The 21,870-nt window shown below is 35.9% G+C and overlaps 1 protein-coding gene across 5 annotated transcripts in view; it reads right to left on the bottom strand.

Moving 5' to 3' along the window:
• LOC148677792 (leucine-rich repeat and immunoglobulin-like domain-containing nogo receptor-interacting protein 2) overlaps positions 1 to 21,870 on the bottom strand; it is a 504,064-nt gene that overhangs the window by 214,959 nt on the left and 267,235 nt on the right. For 2 of the 5 annotated variants that reach the window (XM_088626241.1, XM_088626215.1), the window contains exon 4: positions 10,164 to 10,237. The exons of the other annotated variants lie outside the window; for them this stretch is intronic. The gene's annotated coding sequence lies outside the window, so the exon portion shown is untranslated. The remainder of the gene's footprint in view (positions 1 to 10,163; positions 10,238 to 21,870) is intronic. 5 annotated transcript variants of the gene reach the window in all.

The raw sequence follows: 21,870 nt of genomic DNA, 5'->3' as shown, positions 1-21,870 counted from the left end.
CTTCTCATTGAACTCCGTTTCGTGAGAGCCCGGGGTCCTGCTGCGTCTGGCTCCATTATGGTTTTAGTTTCCTGTTCCTGATTCCCTGTCCCGCCGGTCCCGACCCGGTTCTGGTTTTAATTTCTTTGGATGGATCCCCTGGTCTTGGACTCTGCCTCCCATTTCGGATTTCCCTTTTGGATTTATTCTTGGATTGTTTGCCCCGGACTCACTTCCCCTGGACACCTGCTCACTTCGGACACGCCCCCCTGTCTCCAGGGCCCGGAAAGCACTGCTCTTGACAGGAGACAGAGTTCATCCTGGCAAGCAATAGACGCAAGGCAGGATACACCCTGGACAGGATGCCAGTCCACCAAAGGGCACACACAGACATTCACACACTCAAACCAGGGCCAATTTGTCTTGAAGCCAATTAACCTACAGTACCAATAAGTCTTTGAACTGTGGGAGAAAACATTAGCACCCAGCAAAAACAGGAAAGATGTACTGTATAAACGCCATACAGATAGATGCAGGAACCCAGCACAGCAAAGTAGTAATATTAATCCCTGTGCCACTGTGCCACAAACATTAAAAGATATCTTCATGAAAGGTTTGTTTTTTCCATTTCACAAAGCAAGATTGTATCAGGTTAAGTAACTATAGCCAATGTAACTATAGATACTATACATCCACTATTCCTAACCCTGCACCATGCAGGTTAGTTAAATATTGGCCTGAATTTTTGGTTAAGAGCTTGTCTCTTATCAGTGTCTTTTAATAAAGAACATTATCTTTCTTAAGGGGTCCAGTTGACAGAGCTTTCTGGAGAGAAAGAAAGTTCAGAGATCACAAAAGCTCTTTACAGTTGTCTGATAATTTTTTATTGGAAAGATACCATTTCAGCAGACATTGTTAATACTACTTGTCTTGGTTCAGCATTAACAAGAACTCAAAAATTCTGTACATTGGGCCGAAATTTCTTGTTACTGTTACAGTTTATTACTGTATTGATGAATTGTGCAGTTTGTTGTTATTGCGTTGGTGAATCGAATTACTACAGTTAAGAGTAAGCTGCTCATCCTATAAGGAAAGTGATGCTTCCACTAAAGCACTTTAAACATGCATTCATAATATTTCACAACTCTTTCTCAGGCATACATAGAATACAATGAAACAGGTTTTTTGAAATAGCAGATAATATTTTTACACTGTATATAATTCTGTTCACATGTGGCTTCTGCTCCCTGCATCTAAGCATCATGAACTCCACAGTTTTTTGCAACATTTCCCAAAATAGTATGTGCTCTGGACTGCTCAGACCCCTCCATTAAAGCCCCCACAGAGCCAAACGATCACTTGCTTCAAAAGAAGTATTAAAATGTGTGAGCCTACAATGAGTGTTATCTGGACTTGCAATGGGTGTTGCACTACACTGTGTATTGTCCAGTAGTTGTATTGAAGAACCACATACTATGATGGATAAAATAATTTTATTTTGTCTTGACCTCCTACCAGGTCTTTTCATTGTGTTGCACAACTACACAAGGGATTAAATAGGAGCTTCACTTCAATGCGATAACAATGTAATTTAAGTTACAACAATACAGTTCATGTGTGTTCATCCAATTTCAATAGTTTTGTAAGATCTCAAGATGTGTCATAGCATTACATAATTAACTTAATTCTTTGGCTTTTTTTAGCAGCTGCAGTATTTTCACCATTATAACATATTTTGCCACCTATTGTTTTCCATGAGCTCTAATTCATGGTTGCTGAAATCTGACACATTTTGTGGGCCATGGTTTTGCTAGTGTGGATGAAAGATTCGATGCTCAACCCTCTTCCCTTCTGACATGTGGCATGCATGCTAGGTTAGCAAGATGGTTGATTCCTGACTTTAACGAGACAATTGAAACCAGAGTGTAGAGTGTGCTGTTTTGAAACCAGAACAAGTCTGCAAACTGGTTAATTACAGTATATCTGGCTAATTTGTAAAAAAATAAACTGAAGCAGTTAAACCTGCTTTGTGAAACAGCCACCAGGAATGAATATCAGTGTACTAAATAGTATACTACATAAATGTGCCCCCTTCAGTGTTGTGAAGCAGAAATAGCTCATTATTATTCAGTCCTATAAATCATAGCAACTGTATGCTCTTAAAACACACCATCAACCTGAAAGGAGTTCCTTGTAAGTTATATATTATAAGCTTATAGTGTATATAAGCAGCTTATTTCTGATAAGGATTATGGCAATCCAAATCACATCCCAGAAGCATAAGGTGCAAGGAAGGATTACACCCTGGACTAAAGACTAGTCCATCAAAAGGCACATGTGTGCATGCATAGCTATAGCAGGAATGCTACAGTATGGGTTTAGAGGTAGAATTAAATAATAAAACTTTCCATAAAATAGCTAGAATTATTGAGTTTACTATGCAATTGGAGTCTTCTGTTTGTAATTATAACTCTCATTTTAATGTTAGATTTTGATTTCACTTTCACTGAAGTTGTACAATTATATTTGATATCATCACTGGAAGTCAAAGACTGCAAATAAGTTTTATAATACATTTGTGGATGTTTGCAGCTATTTGGCAGAATTTGAAAATAAGAGGAATAATCATAGGCAGAAATTTTATGAATCTCTGAATCTCTAAACATCGGATTTCTTAGGTAATAAAGTGGTCTTTTTGAAACAAGAATTTATAAATAAAAAAATAAATTCTTCTCACTTGCTGTCTTTTTTGTGACTAGGGCCAAAATGGGAGATAATCGCTGCAAATGTTAATCATTCTTGTTAAAATTAACGTTTTGATTAATTTCACAATTACAGTATAAACTTCAAATGAAGTTTTTATTCTCCCCCCCCCCCCCACTTCCTAAATTGAATAGCACCACCACCCAAAAACAATGATTTTAATTAACAAATTTCAGCTCACCAGGTGAAAGAATAAAAAGAGAACCTGATGTGAAAAGTGTGCCTGAAATGACAATGAGAATGAAACTTGAGGTTAGTTAAAGTGGTGGAATTAAAAGAAACAAAGCCTTGTAAATCTAGTCTGACACCTGCTGTTATGACTACGATACAGTAGGTGACAGATGGAGAACTGCTGTTGATCAGAAACTTGGCTACATCGCCTAGTCATTTACAACTGCACTAAACACAGATGTTGTTTTTTAAGGATCAAAATGTTGATAAAGACCTGCATTGTTTATTAAACCTTTCAAACATGTAATAGCAAGGTTTACCCTGTATGTTGCAGAACTAGAGAACAACTGAAAGCAGTACATTTCACTGTATCCTATTTGGGAGCTTGGTCCTAATCCTAGCTCTACATTTGTGTGAGAAATGAATCAGATGAAAAAGGGTAATCAGATCAGACATTCTTAAGGAGTGTGAAAACTAAAGTACAACTGCTTGAAACAAATCTAAAGCTTACACTTTGACAAGAGTTTTTATGTAAACTTAAAAACTCAAAATAAAATGACCTCAGAATTAATATCAGATGTGCAGTGTTCCCTTAGAGTGTAAAGTGTAACACAACCAAATAGAAAAAAGCAACACCACCTTTTTCTTACAATAAGCACTAGAACTTTTACAATATTTTCTTTGTCTTTACATATGATTTGCAGCATAAACTATCATTTCAAACTTTGTGTTTCTTAAAAAAGTGCCTTTCAACTATCATTATAGATGATGATGATGATGATGCAATCTGCCAGAGCACCTGTAATAACTATTTTCTGAGTTATTGATTTTTTTATCTATGTGGATCACAGAAAGCTGAAAGCGCAGTGATGTATGTTATGAAATGCTCAAAGCAACATTTACAGTACCCTATGCACTCACAAACCCATCATAAATATACTACAAAATAACGAATACACATTCACAGAATTTTGAAAAAAACTGACCCCTGAAAAATTAAGTTTTGGTTCAGCAGTTACTGTACTTCTTTCACTGTACTAGTTAAAAAATTACTGTACATGAGGAATGGTGCGGAGCTCCTAATGCCATCTATCTTGTGATAATACTGTATATCTTTCCTTGGTTTGCAGCAGTCATTAATGCCAAGAATAGACCCATCTTATTAAATGTACAGTGAGGGCGACACCCATCCTTTTGGTAATCTAGAGTATTTAAATTACAGTAGCAATACTTTTCCTGTGTGTCCAAAGAAACATTACTTATAAATGTAATAAATCCACAAATTTCTTATAATGGTTATCTTTTCTGTACAGTAAAGACACTGACATTTTTATGAAGCCGTGACGTACAGTACATAAATTCATTATGATAGTTTCCATTTGTCATCATCTGGGTTGATCCAAGGCTTCTCATACCAGTCAACTCAATTTACACACTCTTAAACTCTATACTAATTTGCATGTTTTCAGTATAATGCACCATAGTAGTACACTGAACACTACTCCTTAATTTAGGACAGATTAAGTCTCAATTTAACATGTATTGGTATGGTCAGCAACTGGAAACCTGCTGAGGAGACAATACACTATTTGTACTTGGTTGCACACCTGGATGAGTAAAATCCCTTGGTGATACACAGGCAGAGCTCTGTCTCAGTGCTCTTCCAGTCATCTATCATCTCCAATGCTTTCATGTTTCCTGATTTAAATCTATAAAATAGCTTTATTGTCATAGTCAAGTTTTATGATGTATTGTATAAAATCAGCAAATAATCGAATCAATAAAACTCTAAAACAAAGTAGGATACCGCTTGAGCAAAAATTTGAAAAACAAAACGCAATGCAAAGCACTTTTGTCTTTGAAAAGTTTGTCAATTTGAATATTCAATATATGAGATGAGTAATTAAGACAGTCTACAATCTTACAGATCTTGCTGCAGCTCAACTGGCTGCTTCCCTGTTGCATGATGCTGGAGGCCTGGGTTCAATTCCCCAGCTAGTAGAGTGTTAGCCTGAAAGCACTACATTATTATTATTATTATTATTATCTTCCATGTCGCATTAACTACCTCTTCAGTTTATTCTGCCAGACAGTACATGCTTATAATTATATAATTATAATTTTTTTAGATACTCGATTCCATATTATATTCCCTGTTAATCAAATTCTAAAAGTATGCTTTTGTTTAAAGCATCGATAACGAGCGAATTCACAGAAAAGGTTAAAACACTATCACTTTTCACAAAGTATATAAACTTAATATGTCTGAATGTTAATATGGTCAAATGTTAATATGTCTTAATATGTTAATATGATCAGAAGGAGCACATAAAAATGTTTCCTAACTAATCACATGTAAGGCATGATGCTTAAAATGTTAGGGAGAAAGTGGAATACTGGTGTGTATTTTTTCTTTAAAATACCAATACCAGCCATATAAAGTTTACATAATATGTTTATGTTCCTAAATTAATATCGTTTATGAGCATGTGAAAGGCATGATGAATTGGAGAGTCTCAAAACGTACTTTGTATGATTGGAAACGAATACGTGATCGGATCAACGAAATGCTGTGGTGTTACTTTTTGTCAATGAAAAAATAAAGTATTTTCATTTACAAAGACGGTTACAAAACAAATGTGGACCAGGGTAATACTTTGAGCTTACAGCTTGTCCAAGGTCATTCATTATTAATACTATTAGTAATATCTTCGGTAAAGATGTTGATGCATTAAATTAAAATATTTATGATAAAGGTGGTAGCTTGTGTAATTTTGTCCAACTGAGCAATCTTGCTTTTATAAAATATACCAACTTTTTAATGTTTAATGATTAACATGCTCTAATACACAGTTTAAAATTAAAAGTCTAAAGAGTATAAAACTTAAATTCTTAATTGAATAAAGATTGTCCCTTAGCAGTGATAGGGATTCGAAACCAGGTGTTCTCTGGTGACAGCTCAAATGCTGTACATTAGAGGTTAAGCTTTATTAGCTCCATCTGGCAGTTACACAAGGTGTACCGCAGCGTACCTCGCTCATTTGGAATGGCTGCATCTGTAATAATCAGTTGAAAATATTTGAAAATATTTGTGACTAGACACATAAAATATACATTTTGTCATTTACTGTACCTAGACAAAATACAGTACATGCCATTCAAAAGGCTCAGTGAGAGTAAAACTGAAGATACCGTAGTTGTGCAGTCCAGCTGTCTTCCAAAAACCCACATAAACACGAGCAAACATTTAGTTTAAAATGACTTTTGTTACAGCTATACAGTACAAACACATTACATGAAGACATGTATGTAGTTGTTTTTTTATTAAGAAATTCAAGGCTCCAGTTGTGAATGGACCTTGAACACATCCCATTCATGTACAGTACAGTACATGCATTCTTATGGGGAACTAGTTTCAATGTAAAATGTTTTGATTGACGCAGCAGTTTTCAGGAATTTATCCTCCACGTAAATTGAGAATTACCTGTATCTGTGGCCTTGCTTGAAATCAATACAAGCTGTGCTTCTTTTACTTTGATTCTCTTACATTTCTCTTGTAGAGCCTGGACAAGCATTCACTTTTACAGGAACAGTATGTGAGGTCTAGATGCCTCACATTGTCCCACTCATTCCGCAAAATTCAGTGGGAAATTCAATGCTGTTCGATATATGAACAGCAAAAGAAAGTCGAGCTGCAATGCTATTACAACTAGACGAACCTACAAGGAGAATAGCAATTGAGGTTCCAGGATTTGATCAAAGGAGCTCTGCACAGTCAAGTTGCCTGTTACTGATGGTCTGTGTTTGGCTGTAATGTCTTGTTATCTTAGAGACTGTTGGCTGTTAACTCTCCAGACAGCAAATCATTCTGATTTAATCCAGCCTCCAACATACAGTACCAATGGAATGAAGTAGTTTTTCTTTCTTGAAAAGTGAGGCATGTTGGTTCCTTGTTGGTTCCTTTCTCTGTTGTTTCCCTGATTTCCATTACACTTGACAGTCAACTAGATAAATAACCTCATCACCTACAGTATGTCAAATCAACTCTCTAAAGGGATGCTTATAGTGTACAACAGTCAAGGCACACGATTGTATCACAGCATCAATTAATAAAAATTATGCCAAAGAACATTTGATCAATATCAATAATCCATATCAATACATACTGTATTATTTAAGAAAAACATGTATGTGCAACTTGAGCAATATTTATTTTGATGTTCAGTCTTTCAGTTTTTTGGGTGCTCTAAATTCAAATTTAAACATAAACATGTAATCTGATGGACCTGAATAATCTGCACTCGCAGACACATACTCTCACAGGAACAAAATATCTAGTGGAATTAGTTTCAAACAAATTTCGCCTTCTCTAAAGATTAAGCTCACAAAATAAAATGTTTGTTTTACCCATAAATAATTATAATGATTATACTGAAAGGAGCAAAACAACGATAGTTTCTGGTTGTTGGGGGCTTTGTGATTAGAGGCTATTTTATTTTGAATAACAAACATCATCTTTAAATTGCACATTAATTATAATTGTAAATTAATGCCAAGAGTCATACCAAGAAGTAAAGACTCACTATCGATTTTTTGTTTTGTTTCATATTTCTGTCAAATGTTATGGCGTGTGGGACTGTGCAGAATTTTTCAAACTAGATGGTGGGTGTAATTTTAGTTGAGCAGCTGGTGTCAAGAGATACAGGTGTTCAGTCAAACGCAAACAACTAAGGTTCTTTAAGGGATGACTGCAGGACCCATTCAGTGCTCGAGGAGATAACATTCTCACAAGAGGACAGAATCACAGGCAGGCTTGTGAATTTTACACATTTGGCCAAGGATGATTGTTGTCTTTAATCGTACTCAACACACCCTACAGTTATAATGCATAAATTAAAAGTGCTGTCAACAGCCCTTATATTCTTTGCTCTTTTGTCACTGTTTTAAAATCACTTAATGTCTCCACTGTCCACTTTCAATGGTAAGATTGTTAATTACAAGCTACTGTACTTCTATCAGAAATCTACACATGCATGTAGGATAGGATGACATTTTCAAACACATACTGTATATACTGTACAGTAACTATGCAAATTAAGTAATCACAATGTAAATACATGTCAAAATCACAGATGCTTATTACAGTATATTTAGGGAAATAGAGGCATATTTTAAAAATCTAATATATTATATAATAACAATGTTTTTGTCAATCATACACTCCAAACCATGTATCAATGTATTACAACATTGATAAAAGTACAGTAGCTATCCTAAGCATTCCTAATTTTTCTTCCAGTTATGTTTATTGTGCTAATTTCATATATCCATATTGTTCAGCTTATTTTGTTAGGGATCAAGACTATTGTTTCTTCAAGATCACACTTTAAAACGCAAGAATAATGCAAGACAGTACAAGGCATTTCAAGAAGTTGTATAATTCTCAAAGACTGCTTGTGATGGGATTTTGGATTTAAATCACTTACAGTACAATAAGAAAGCAGTCTGTGTGAGAGATTGCTTAAATCAATTTAATTTATCCATTTAAACTAAGTATCCATCAGTACACTGCCAGAATTTCACATTTTAAAAGTAATTCTGTATGATTTCACAGATAAAACATCACAGCAATCTGTTCCTATTGTTCTTCTACAGGTGCATACTGTATACTGCTCAAGCTGGTTTATGTCTTGCAAATCAGTTTTCTTTTGCTATTTTACTACATGGGGATTTCATTTTTAACAGGATCATCAGCTGCAAAGGTTTCCTCTTGATGAGGACTTTATTATAAGTCTGGTGTTTGGATATTAATATTCTGTTCCTTGTGCAGGGGCAAGACTACTTTTCTCTACAGGAAAAAAAAGGCTTTGCATAATCGTCAGAGCTACAAATCAAACCACTCCTTATCTGTGTGCAATGCTCTCATTTTCTCTCTTTAAGAAATTATGCCCCTCAGGAGAGCCTGCTCTAAAGGTCTTTAATCTTCTTCAGTCTTTTATTTTCTTAAGCTGGATGTCCTTCACATGCAGCAAACTGTTGTCAACTAGTGGAGACCCTTGACAGGTGTAGTCAGTAACATGGAGTTATATGTACAATACATTTGTCCTTGATAACATATTTCTGAAGTCATTTTAGGTGTGTATGAAATATATGGCTTAAGGCTTTCTATACAATTTTTCACACCAACAAAGCAATGTACTGTACAGTATATAGGACACTGAGCTAGTGGCAGTTAGATTAAAAATGTCAGTTTTTTTTTTTCAAACAGAAAACAAACCCATATATCTTAGCAGTTACTACTGTATTCTTTGTACTTTTTAAGTCTCCAAAGAAATTTCAGTACCAATTCAAAGCTGTCATTGTATTTCTCATTTTACATTTAAATCACTACTAAACTTTTCTAATAACTTAAAATTGATTTTCCTTAGCAATGAAGTATTGGAAATCACCATGTATTGATTTTCCGCTTTTATGTATGTATTTCTGTGTACTTCTCCTGAAAAACTAGCTTGCAGAAAAATTCCAACAAGTCTTTTTAATCAATAATACATGATTAGTTTCTAATGGGACATTTCACTTCATACAAAGTAAAATGCATCACAATAATTGCTATGTACTGTACAGTATATAATGTGCTCTGGCATTTTCCCTGGCCATTGTGTCAATAACACAAGCATGTCTTAATACATTTTAAACTGCTTTGGCTACCCAGATAGCAGACTTCAGGCTGATAGGAAATTGAGGGGGTGATGAATTGAGGAAGACTGAAACCAAAGTATTTGTCCCCTTGAGTGCACAATCCTTGGAAAAAAAAGATTCTGTGTGTTTTCTGTGTCAAACACTTTCCCTTGGTACAAAAGGAACATACTGTATATTTAGTTTAATATACACACAAAATAGTGCCCAGCAGCTAAACAACATTTAATCTTGGCTATATTTTAGTAAACTTATAGCATGTTTATCTTATATCCTATATCCTATATCCTATATACTGTACTATATACTACATACAGGTAGTTACCAGGATTATTTTCAAAATGAAATGTTTGTGTGAGATAGTCTGTCTTGAATATATTTAAGTCAATAGAGCAAAGTCCTGTTTATAAATTACAAGAAAAGCTCATTCTCTGATTTTCAAGCCTCCAGATTAAATTCAGTTTTGAATATGAATGGATACGAATCATTTTGCTGTTCCATGAGCCACACAAAGCTACACCTCAAGTGTACAGTAACAGAGAGAAATAGCTGACCTTTCCTGTGACAAATCCCTGCAGCTCCATTTCAGATCCATTCACTTGACAGAATGTTCAGAAAGTGTCCAAACCTAAAACCCAGAATGTTCTGATGAATCAGTGAAAAGACTTCTTGATTTGTTTCCAAGTATTGTACATATCATTGCATGTCTGAGTTGTCAGCACTACCAGCTATTAAAAAAAGCTACCCTGAAAATGAAATATGAGTCTCACTGACATCCCCAGCAGGACAAAGTGTGGTAGAAGAAGCAAATTCATAAGACAACTTCTGACCTGTAGGTGTTCAGCTATTTTTTTAAAAGTGGTTTCAATCTTATAGCATTTCTTTGAGATAAAATTGCTAGATATTTCTAAATTGATGATATTTTACATTTAAAAAATAAAGCACACTTATTTCCAGGAGTGCAGTGGTAATATGAATTGTATGTAGTAATGTACTGTAATACATTTTATGTTGTTGTAGTGGGGCACAGGGGCTTACTGTACAGTATGTCCCCTCATAATTCTGAATAGGAAAAAAAGTTGGTGGAAAATGTGATTTAATGAAAAATCACAAGAAACTTGAAAAGCAAAAGTTTAAATCTAAAAGCAAAAATAGAAATGTTAGTTTCTTTTTAAAAAAAATGTTGCAATATATTTGCAGCCAGGGAAAGCAGAACACATTTTTCCATTGTAATAAAATAATCTGTAAGCAGCCTTTTCAAAGTATTAAAATCTTGGGATTGATAGATCGATCATTTTCTGCTTAGGGTTTAAAGTTGCCATGTTTCATAAGGAATAAGGAAAGTCAAGTCTTAAAGGCACTGAGAAATCATCTTAGTTTCATCCTAGGATGATTTTCTTAATTAAGGTATAAGGCAATGAAAGATCCAGAAATATTTCATTAGTCATCCAAATGCATCCACAATTCATGCCAACAATCTGCGCTAACAGCTCTTCAGCATGTGATTATGATTGCCTTTATATAGTATATGCATAAATCTTCAAAACTATTGTGACAAAAGGAATCATCAGGGTAACATCCGCTTTTGTTATATTTCAATTAAACTTTGTTATATAAAAATTAAACTTCAGCCATAGGTTATCCAGATGGGAAAAAAAAATCAGATATTCTGCCAGCAGGGAGCCACTGCTTGTGGATTTTGTTTAGTTTGCACTTGTATTTTTCCTTTTGATATCCATTTTACTTTTTGAATGAAGCAAAACAAATGAATGGATGACCCCTGTTTCTCCTTTTGCATTTTCCACATCCTTAACATAACTGGCTGAGGCACCTGACTGTGACAATATACAGTAACTATATAACTTCTGCATGTTAAGCTCATACGAATAATAATAACATATTCTTAATTCCTTTGGAGGATTTGCCTATTAAATTTAGAATTTTTTTAACTGGCTTCATAACCTCAAATGTTTTTAATTTTAGTGCCAGTCGCTGTCAATCAGTGTACAGTGGGTGGCAGTAGATAGATAGATACTTTATTGATCCCGTGAGGGAAATTGCAGTGCAACAGCAGCTTAACACACACAACACAGCCACAGTGTAACGAATTATATAATAATAGTACAATATATACAATACAATACAATACAAGAGTTACTCACACTCCGGACACACAAGAACAAACTAGAACAGAACAGTACACAGAAAATCGTATCACACATATGAATATAAATATAGATGTAACTATAGATATAAATATAAATGTATTGCACAGGTCCCTGGCATATATTGCACAAAAAATGGTTGTAAACGGGAAAAAGAAAAAGAAAAAGAAAGACAACAGATGTAGCAGTAGATGTGTAGATGCGTTTAGTCCAGAAACAGGTCACTGTCGATGTTGCCTCTGCCCAGACGCAAGGTGGATGCATTGTACAGTCTTATGGCAGAAGGCAAGAATGACCTCCTGTAGCGCTCCCTGTCGCACCGTGGATGAATCAGTCTATTACTGAACGTAAGTTCAGTCCTCTGTCCTCTGTGATTGTGTATCATACCTGTCGCTCCATGAGTTTAAAAGCTGACACAGTTCAGGGAGGAGAGTGTGCGGTAATGAAATCAGTCACAAACCAAAAAATCTGAGCACTTGTTGTCTTGGTCAGTAACTGTTTGCAGATTAAAAGCTCTTCTATTACTTTGTATTGGAATATGAACTGCACATAAATCATAAGCTGTGCTAAATTTGGTTTGTTGGTGGTTTATTTTCAAGCTGCAGAACAAAACAACCAGCTTTACAAATCATTTCAATAAATTGTTCATTCACTTTAATGCCCATGTTACTGATGCACTGGCTAATGCTGTTATATGATAGAGGTACTGTATGCTTCCCGTTTTATTTACAGCATCTTCAGGACCTCTTGACACATACTGTATCCTGCACATAAGCCAAAATCAAATTATCTCCAAACATTTGAAGTTTTTTTTTGCATTTAGCAATTCTCAACTAAGGAACAAAGTGCTTTTTAAGCCCTTTGTATTTGGGTATTTTTCTCCAGTGCAGACTTCCGTTTTTTAATTTAATTTCATATTCATTTCTAAATATACTGTATATACTGTACAGATTTATTTTGCACTAAGATGAGTTTTGTTGTAAGTAATGTTCCAGTTTTGACTTCAGGCACTCATTCAATAATGTTTTGTGGTACTGTACTGTATGTCACACACTAATGTTCATGTGAATTTGAACTTAAAGTTATTTCTGATCACTTTCTTGTTTTGTTTTTGGAGTCTCCAGAGACTAGATGATTATCTCTACCAGTTCACCTCTCTCAATTCCAAACAAAGAACTAGAAATATCACTAGTAGACTAGGTTTGCTTGACTATTTGTAATGTAATAAACAGAGGACTGTATGAAATTTACTAGATAACAGAACAATTTTCGTATTCTGATGATAATTCAACATGACACAACATACTGTAAGCTTGTTTTGTTTTATAATATACACCACAAAATAAGCTTTTAGTTTAATCATGCAAGTTAAATGTTAAAGATGTACCTCACTGTACTATTACTATGAATTCAGTTGTGACTGTGACACACAAGGGAATATGTCATAGGCTACTTATGTATCAGAGCCCACAGTTCAAGAGTCCTCGGAGTAAGGCATATTGTAAAACAATATAATAGGAAAACCTTCTGTAGACTTCACTGATGATTTCTTGTTCTTTTTCTTATTGATGCATTCTGTTCTTGTATTGCTAATTAACCATCACACAGTATCCAAGACTGACAAGATCAAAGTCGGCCTCACAGATCAACAAAAGGCCTCATGTGTATGAATCAATTGATGCCTCAGCCTGCTCTGATATTAATTGGATATTTTATGCAATGTAAAAACCCTCATAATGGAATTTTGCCTATCAAAAAGTTTTAAATTTCACCATTGCACACCTTTATCAGTTTGTATTGATTTTACTTTGATCATTATTTTATAAGCCCCCAGAAATTTAAGTCATTAGAAATGTGCAAATTAATGCTCCTGTGAAGTTGCAGTATTGGTTTAATAATTTAACAGAAACACTATGTTGAAAAATCTATATAAAAATAGGCAGAAAATCAGTGAATCTCCCTAAAAACTGCTTGTAGCTTCACAGACACAATAGTCTTGCATCGTGTTCCTTGCATGTGTTTCATTTCTATGGCATATTGTCATTGCAGATGATCCATAGGCTGGGGTTCTTCTCAAATCAAGTGAAGACATCATGATTTCTATTCTTATTATTGGAAGCTTGTGGGCTGTCATTTGCAGTAATGCAAATGACAGTAGTACTCCATGTGATGATCACTAAATATACACTAAATAGGGTAGTGTGGACCAGTATAGTAATTGGAGAATAGATGTCATACTCTGCGTCATTGAAATAATCTTTTTATCAGAGACAGCTTGGACTGCTATTCTTCTACCTTGGCTATTAAATTGATTATTGGTTGATTTTTCTGACTGCCTTAAACCATTGAAAGCCAGATCTGGTTAAAAAAGTGTTAAAAGTACATGCAAAATATAAAATAGTTAGAATATGTATTCGGATTTAGCAGAAGGTTTTAATTTAATCTTCATACATTTTCCACTTGGAACAAGATGAATACATAATTACAAATATTGATCAGATAAAGAGATTATTTTCAGAAATATCTTTTATAAATAAAAGTTGAGCAAATTGTCAGTGGAAAAGCATTGGGATGAAAAGATCATATGCTGGGAAGATACCATAAGTAAGCTATTACTTGTCATTTAAATGCAACATATAAAAAATGGGGAAACACAGGGGCTTCTTATTTAGTAATGCTAACTTTCAGTACATCTCTGGGGTCCTGATTTCAGTAACACCCAAGGATACCCTCAAAGTGGAGTTTGATCATTCTATGGTCTTTTCCAGATGCCCCCACAATCCAATGATATGCTATCTGTAGGTTTATTGGGTGTCTCTATTAAAAAAAAAATACATTTCTTTAGCTTTAGAGTGTGTACACGTTTGTGTCTGTGTGTGCCATGCAATGGACAGGCATCCCAATCCAGGGTATATCCCACCCTCCACTCATTGCATGTTGGAATAGGCTCTACTGCATCCCTCTATTGGATAAAGCGTTTAATAATGAATGGATGGGGTATTCAGTTAGAACATAAAAAATAATGTTTTTTCATTTCATTATTTTAGGTAAAAACAACCTACCCATTAGATGGGCAAATTGCATAGAGTTCTCCCATAAGGAAAACTGATATCTAGTCCTGTTGACTGTAATCAAACAACATTTTAAATTGAAACGTTAAATTTAGTTCTGTTCCCTTGTGTAGTTTAAAAAAATGACAGCACCTTTTTTATCTGACGTGGACCTGAGGTGAAGTTTCTATCTCTAACTTAAAATTAATACAAACGGTATGATGTAAGGAGCAGGTCCCCAAGACTGGTAGCGGTATTATGAGGGTTTTATGAGGAACAGTGAAAAATGTGATTTAGGCTAAACCAATACTGATGTAATAAGCCTTCCCAGTCATAGTTAGGTCAATGAGATTCTGGCCTTTCCATGTGTCCATTCCTTTGAAACCTAACCTATTGATGTTTCTCAATAACCAGTACCAGTGTGCTCAACACAACAGCAGTCGATTAAAAATTTTGGTCTCAGTCTTGTTTTATTTTTGCCTTGCCACAAAATTGAACCTTTAATATTTAAATTGAATCACACAGTACAAGCTCTGTTTCACTACTATAATTTAGCAGTGCATACCTGTATAGCGGCAATGCTTATTAATAATACAGGAATTAAGTTTGCTGTCCCCCTGCCACTCTCTCTTCCTCATCTCTGGGTGCTGGACATAGTGAGGCCATTCCATTTAAGGTGGTTCAGATTTAATGTGTTTTTCTGTCTGATAGGGTTTCCTGATAAGGAACAATTCCCAGGGCTGAGATTCTCCAGCCACTCTAATGAATGGTCATCTCTGGGACCTTTCGGTCTGGGAGATTCCAAGGGAGAGTCTCATCCCAAAGTGTTTACAACCCTATGGTCAGAGAGGATTACTTTGTCGACCGGAGGTCACCCACACGTAACCAAAGGATCCACCCGAGGTTAGCCCAACAGCAAGACTCATGAACCGCCGGTAACCCACCCTAAATGCTTGCCTGATCAGCTGTCGAGCTACAATCGACAGCTAAATCTTAGTATTCAGGACTAACGCTACACTGGGCTACATCGGACCCGCAGTCACTTTTCATGTGCACAAACTCTGCCAGTTCAGCTAGGACTAACTAGCCAGGTCTTCAGAGAGGCATTGCTACTGTAGTGCACTGCAGCAGGAATCTCCCTCCTTCTCCCACACCTCCGGCCACACCAGAACTTGCTGGCTCCGAGCCAGAAGACGCCAATTGGATGCAGCAACAGCCTGTCGCTGTTCCTTTGTGACCATGGGAGATCTGAATCCATATAAATTGGATGAGTATTCAACATTCTGCATTGCAACTCGAGCAATCAATTGTTACCTCAATCCCAGTTGATGTCAATTTAATTCATATGAGTGATGTAGTTGCTTTTGAGTATCTAGTGTAGAAGTTGTAATCAAAAAGCTCATTAACTAAACGATATAAATGAATGGTATACTGAATGTATGTATCTCTTTGTAACTCTTTGTGATTGAAGAGTATTCTTCTATCCCTCACTATAACAAAATAAATATACAAATTGAAAGCAGTGACAACATCTGCCTGGTGGATATAAAAAGGAAACATAACCAGTTTCACAAATTTTTATACATTTATACAAGTTTATTTAGTGCCCAGTGCCTGCACAAATCCAATGTTAAAGGTGGACTATACTGTAGGCTGTCTTTCACTGTGTTGCTTTCCTAACAGTGCTATAATCATTACTTCCTTACATTCTGTCTCCTTTTAAGTATTTTAAAGGGACCCCAATTAATACTGGTGTAATATAGACCACTTACACACCATAATATTTTTGCTTGACTGCAAGGCACTTCCATGCTACTGTATCTCTGGTATAGTCCTTCTTTTGTGCCTGTCCTTCCAGGATTGTCTTCAGATAGTCATTTTTCTTACTACCAATTTCTCTTAATGGATATATGAATTGATTTTTGCTCTAAGATGTCTAAATGAACAAGAGAAAAGAGAACTCTTAATGTATTGTAGCATCACATATCCCCTGGAATGGACTGTCTCAATATCTTCTGACCTTTCAACTTACTGTACAAAGCTCTCTTCCTCTCCTAAAAAACAGGAGGAGCTCTTCCTCTTTCCCTCTTTTACCTCATGTCCATCTAGAAGAAGCATTTCTCTCAAATTAAAATTCAGATTCAACAAGCAATGACCAATGTACAGTATAAGATTGTTGTCAAAGCACTGACAGACATCTCCAGTGCACACTTATTATTGGACAGTTACTGTACATACAGTCCATCATATAAAACTATTATTAAGAGATATACTGGGCTGCCAGCTCTATTGAGTTTTCTCCCTCCTTCCCCAGCAGGATTTGAAATAGTTCTGAATCTGGCAGGTGTGGGAATTCAGGGATTTGATTTTTTATGTTGAGAAGAATGTTTGTCTAATTCCAGTGTATTTCTCACAATGCACAATAAAGGGCATCTCTGTTTCTGTCTCTGTCCTCTCTGGGCTGCTACTGTAGAACTGCCTTCATCTCGCTGTTTCTAAATCTGTAATTCCTCAGGGGCCTTAGGGTCTGTTTCTCATTGCTGTTTCTTATCTTAGTCAGATACTCAGCCAGCGTGTATTGTCTTTTTAGGGTGCTTTAGCATTCACATTTGTGTGTGTCCCAGTGAACCTGTGTAAGGTAGTCTCTCTCTCAGGCTTTTTAGCTACAGTATCTTACTGCAGTGGCTAGTATCCCCCTCTGTAAATAACAGGGCAATAAGCCTATTTGTGAGCAGGATTCTGCTTCTTCAGCCTTTCTTTCCCTGTGGACTAAATAAACAGGGATCACCATAGTATTGAAAAGTCTGCAGAATATCTAAACATCAATGAACATCAATGAAAGATATAATGTGTGGAGACATGATACACAAACAGGGATCTAAATAAACGGGGATCACCAAAAGTCTGCTGAATATCAACATAAATGAAAGAAATACTGTAATGTGTCGAGACATGCTACAGACTCTGATGAAGATCAAAACTTTTGTCACTCTGCTTTCCCTATATTCTGACATTAAAAATAAAATGTTACTGTAAAATACTGTACATAAAAAGAATGGACATAATACCTTTATATTCTCCATGTACTGTAAATATGGTTTAAAAATAATTTAACCTTTTATGGTTTGGGGGAAATTGTGAGCAAATTTTGCAATTTAAAATCCATGCTCAGAAGACATTGAATCTAGTATTCAGGAAGGATTTAAACATTTCACAATGATGAAAGAGTTCAATTTAAATTTCAGTAACTACAACTGCTAGGTTTAGAAGAAAGATTAAGGCCAGAGGATACATTTTGTAGGAGAGGAGGGACAGATAAAAGTAAAGATAGAATCCTAGACACTTATTTATATGCATACTGCACCACAGAATTGTTCTGCATTTGTATGTACAGGAACAAAGAAGATTGAAGAGTCCAGTGCTCTTAGACAGGCCCATCTCATAATAATCTTTCATTTCCAATGGGAACCCAGACCCACAGTATGGCTTAGAGTTACAGGCAGCAAAGTTGTTGTTTTTTTATTTTCATAGTTGCATTTACAGTGAAGGAACAGTTTAGTATTGAAGTGTGTGCATACCCTCTTGATTAGAATATGGGCCATATACTGTGCTATTACCTATTACATATTCATTACCATATTCACTGATCTAAAATGGGAGGTTCAACCCCTCCTCAGAACAAGATGGTAGTTAAGTAATCAACTATCATTTGCAAAATCTTTTTTGCCATGTTGAAGATTAGTTTCTTGCTTTCATATGAGCTTGCGACAAGTTATACTGTACATTATTCTAACTCCAAAATTCTCACACTGAAGCTCAGTGTGAAATCCCTATATTCTACCATTTTAAACATCATATATTTAAAAGACTTCACAATGAGAGTGTGTCTTGATACAGTGAAGGTGCTTCATGCTTCCTTGCATCTGTTCTGTTCAGGGTAGTTTCACCCTGACCGGCTGGTTTGGCAACCTAAATCTGAGAAGCAAGAACAAACTGGGCAGTCTTATGTCAGAAGGTCATTGGTGCTGATCTTCCAGCCCTCTCCTCCATATATCATTCACGTGTGATCCTTCACACTCCTTGTTTTATAATTTCCAGTTGCTCACATCAGAACGCAGATATTGACTCCCCAACTCCAAAACCAATAGATTTAAGTTTACATTCATACCCGTAGCCATATTGTTACTTAACACTTGACTTTCTATGCAAATATGTATGTATTATCTTGTTCCTGTCATTTTTTTTTCTTCTGTCCATCTGTACATCCCCCCCAGGGATAATAAAGACTCTCTCTCTCTATGAGCAATGTTATGTAAGCATTCTGAGTCAGCAATAGAGAATATTTTAATTTGTACAGTTTTAGGATGCTACCATATACTGCACAATGCCTGTAGCCAGCACAGCTGCTTCCTAAATTGTAGAAAGTTAATGGATGAAATACTGTATATCACAATTTCCTCTTGACAATTCCTGTGTGTTTCAAGAGAAGGTGCTGTACTTCACTCATTAAATTGTTTTGTATTTTACTATGTGATTACATCCAGAAAGATATGATAAGGAGGTTACAGAAAATATTGCCATCTTATACATTTGTTTGATTTTCACTGTGTTTGCATGGGTTTCTCCCAGGAGACCTGTTTTTTTCCAACAGTCCAAAAACATACTGGTAATGTAGGTTCTTCTGGGAAAATTAGCCCCAGGTGTGAGTCTGTTTGAGTCTGTGTGTCTCCCCTGGGATGGACTGGTGTGCAGTCCAGAGTGGACCCTGTTTTGCGCCCAGTGCTTGCTGGCATCAGCTCTGACTCCCGCGCAACCCTGAATTTAAAGAAGTGGTTAAAAAATGGATGGATTTACAGTAATATTCTACACCTGACTTTGTTAAATGTCGCATGCTAGTTGTTCTCCTATGCTTGGATATTTGGATCTTTGCATTTCTTTTGGAGCTTCCACAGAGTACAGTATACTACTGTTTACTGCATTCACCCCATTTCTTTACTGTTTACTACACATTAGCTAGTTCTCAATCCAAAAACATGCATGTTTTGAACAGCTGAATTGCTAATTTTCAGTATTATTATCAACAAATGCCTTCTGACAATTAAGATACTGTACACTATATCAGATGCTATATTTTGTTTCTATATTATCATTTCCATGACCTTTCTAAGAACTATTGGTTTAAAATTTTGGGGATGCTGCTACATTTTGTAATTTTGCTTTCAATCTGTATTATTCCTGCCTTAAGTTAATGTTGCAAAAGTTAATGTTATTAAGCCTGATATTTTTAGAACATTTGGTGGATTTATTCATCTTACATGTTTCTAATTCATAAAACATTTATGGTCTCATCTCATTTATGGCAATAGTGTTTAATATAGATTTTGTCTTTCTTCAACCTGATTTTTCCTTGTTAAACACCTGGGTGAAACGAAGGCCGGCAGCCATGTCACCCTGCAACTTACAATTGGTAACCCACTGAAGCTAAGCCTGGTCAGTACCTGGATGGAGACCTCCTGGGAAGAACTAAGGTTGCTGCTGGAAGAGGTGTTAGTGAGGCCAGCAGGGGGCGCTCACCCTGCGGTCCATGTGTGTCCTAATGCCCCAGTATAGTGACGGGGACACTATACTGTAAAACAAGCGCCGTCTTTCTGATGAGACGTAAAACCGAGGTCCTGACTCTCTGTGGTCATTAAAAATCCCAGGGTGTTTCTCGAAAAGAGTAGGGGTGTAACCCCTGTGTCCTGGCCAAATTTCCCATGCCTCCTAATAATCCCCCTCTATGAATTGGCTACATAACTTTGTTCTCCTCCCCCCCCGACGGCAGGCAGAGCGACACGCCGGTTGGAGTATTCTCGGTCGCATTTAATGGCAACGTCAGCTCAAAGATTTGGTTCAAACCACCAAATGGAGACAGGTGTGCTGACAAGCAGACCCTGCTAATGTGGGATGAATGCTAGGATGAGAGAGTATTTTTTTCTTTAGAAAAAGTTCCAATGTAATTTTCACATGGGTAACTGAGAAATCGGAATATGAATCAAAATTTCTCAAAGAACAGGAATACAGGACCTCGGTTGTATGTCTCATCCGAAAGACGGCGCTTTTTTACAGTATAGTGCCCCCGTCACTATACTGGGGCATTAGGACCCACATGGATCGAAGGGTGAGCGCCCCCTGCTGGTCTCACTAACACCTCTTCCAGCAGGATTAACGCTAGGATGAGAGAGAGAAACACCAGTGACTCCTTGAAGGCATGCTTTTCCCTTTTTTCTCTGCCTTGTATGACAATAGCCTTATTTTTCATTTACACTTACAGTATTTTCTAATCCTTTGAACCACCATCCCCCATGATAGAGGAAAGGAGTCTTTCTCCTTTTCGGAGTAAGCTAGTCTTTCATGATTACAGTACTCTCATATACAGTATTTTCAATTTTCAATACTGTATTGAAGCAGGTCAGCTGGAACAAAGTTAATCATGTGTGGAAACTGGGATTATTTGTCTAAAAGTTCTAACTGTGATGTTAAAATTTCAGCTTAGAATGCACATTCAACCTTTAGCTTCACTTTATTTCTTAATATTACTCAAATTTATGTTGCATAATGAGAAGAGCTCACTCACCTTCAGTTCTTCTTTGACTATCTATACTATTTAGGGCACAGAATGAGATATTATTTCATATAAAGAGGAGATGCATGAAATGAAAAGATTTTTTTCATTTAACTGAAATGAGTTTTTTTTTTTTTAATCTCATTAATAGCCATATTAAAGACAATGTACTTTCCTCACTTTTTACTTTGGCAGAAACAGCTACAAATCTGCAATCCACAATAATGTAATGCTGAAAAAACCCTTGATATTGTAAATCCAATGCCTGAATGTCAACAGTGGCCTCAAGCTTCAGTCTAGTTATTAATTCTTCAAATTGCATTCATGCTAAAACTAATACATATTGTATTTTAAAAACAAAACCTTTTATTGATTGCCATTCCCATGTATTCATTTACTAAACAATGCTATACAAAATTAATGTCACTCGGAGGATCTTGTT

This window comes from Lepisosteus platostomus, chromosome 1 (assembly GCF_059453375.1).
Source record: "Lepisosteus platostomus isolate fLepPlt1 chromosome 1, fLepPlt1.hap1, whole genome shotgun sequence".
Lineage (NCBI taxonomy): Eukaryota > Metazoa > Chordata > Actinopteri > Semionotiformes > Lepisosteidae > Lepisosteus > Lepisosteus platostomus.
The sequence above is the reverse complement of the archived record's forward strand: the minus strand, read 5'-3'. Positions and strand labels throughout refer to the sequence as shown.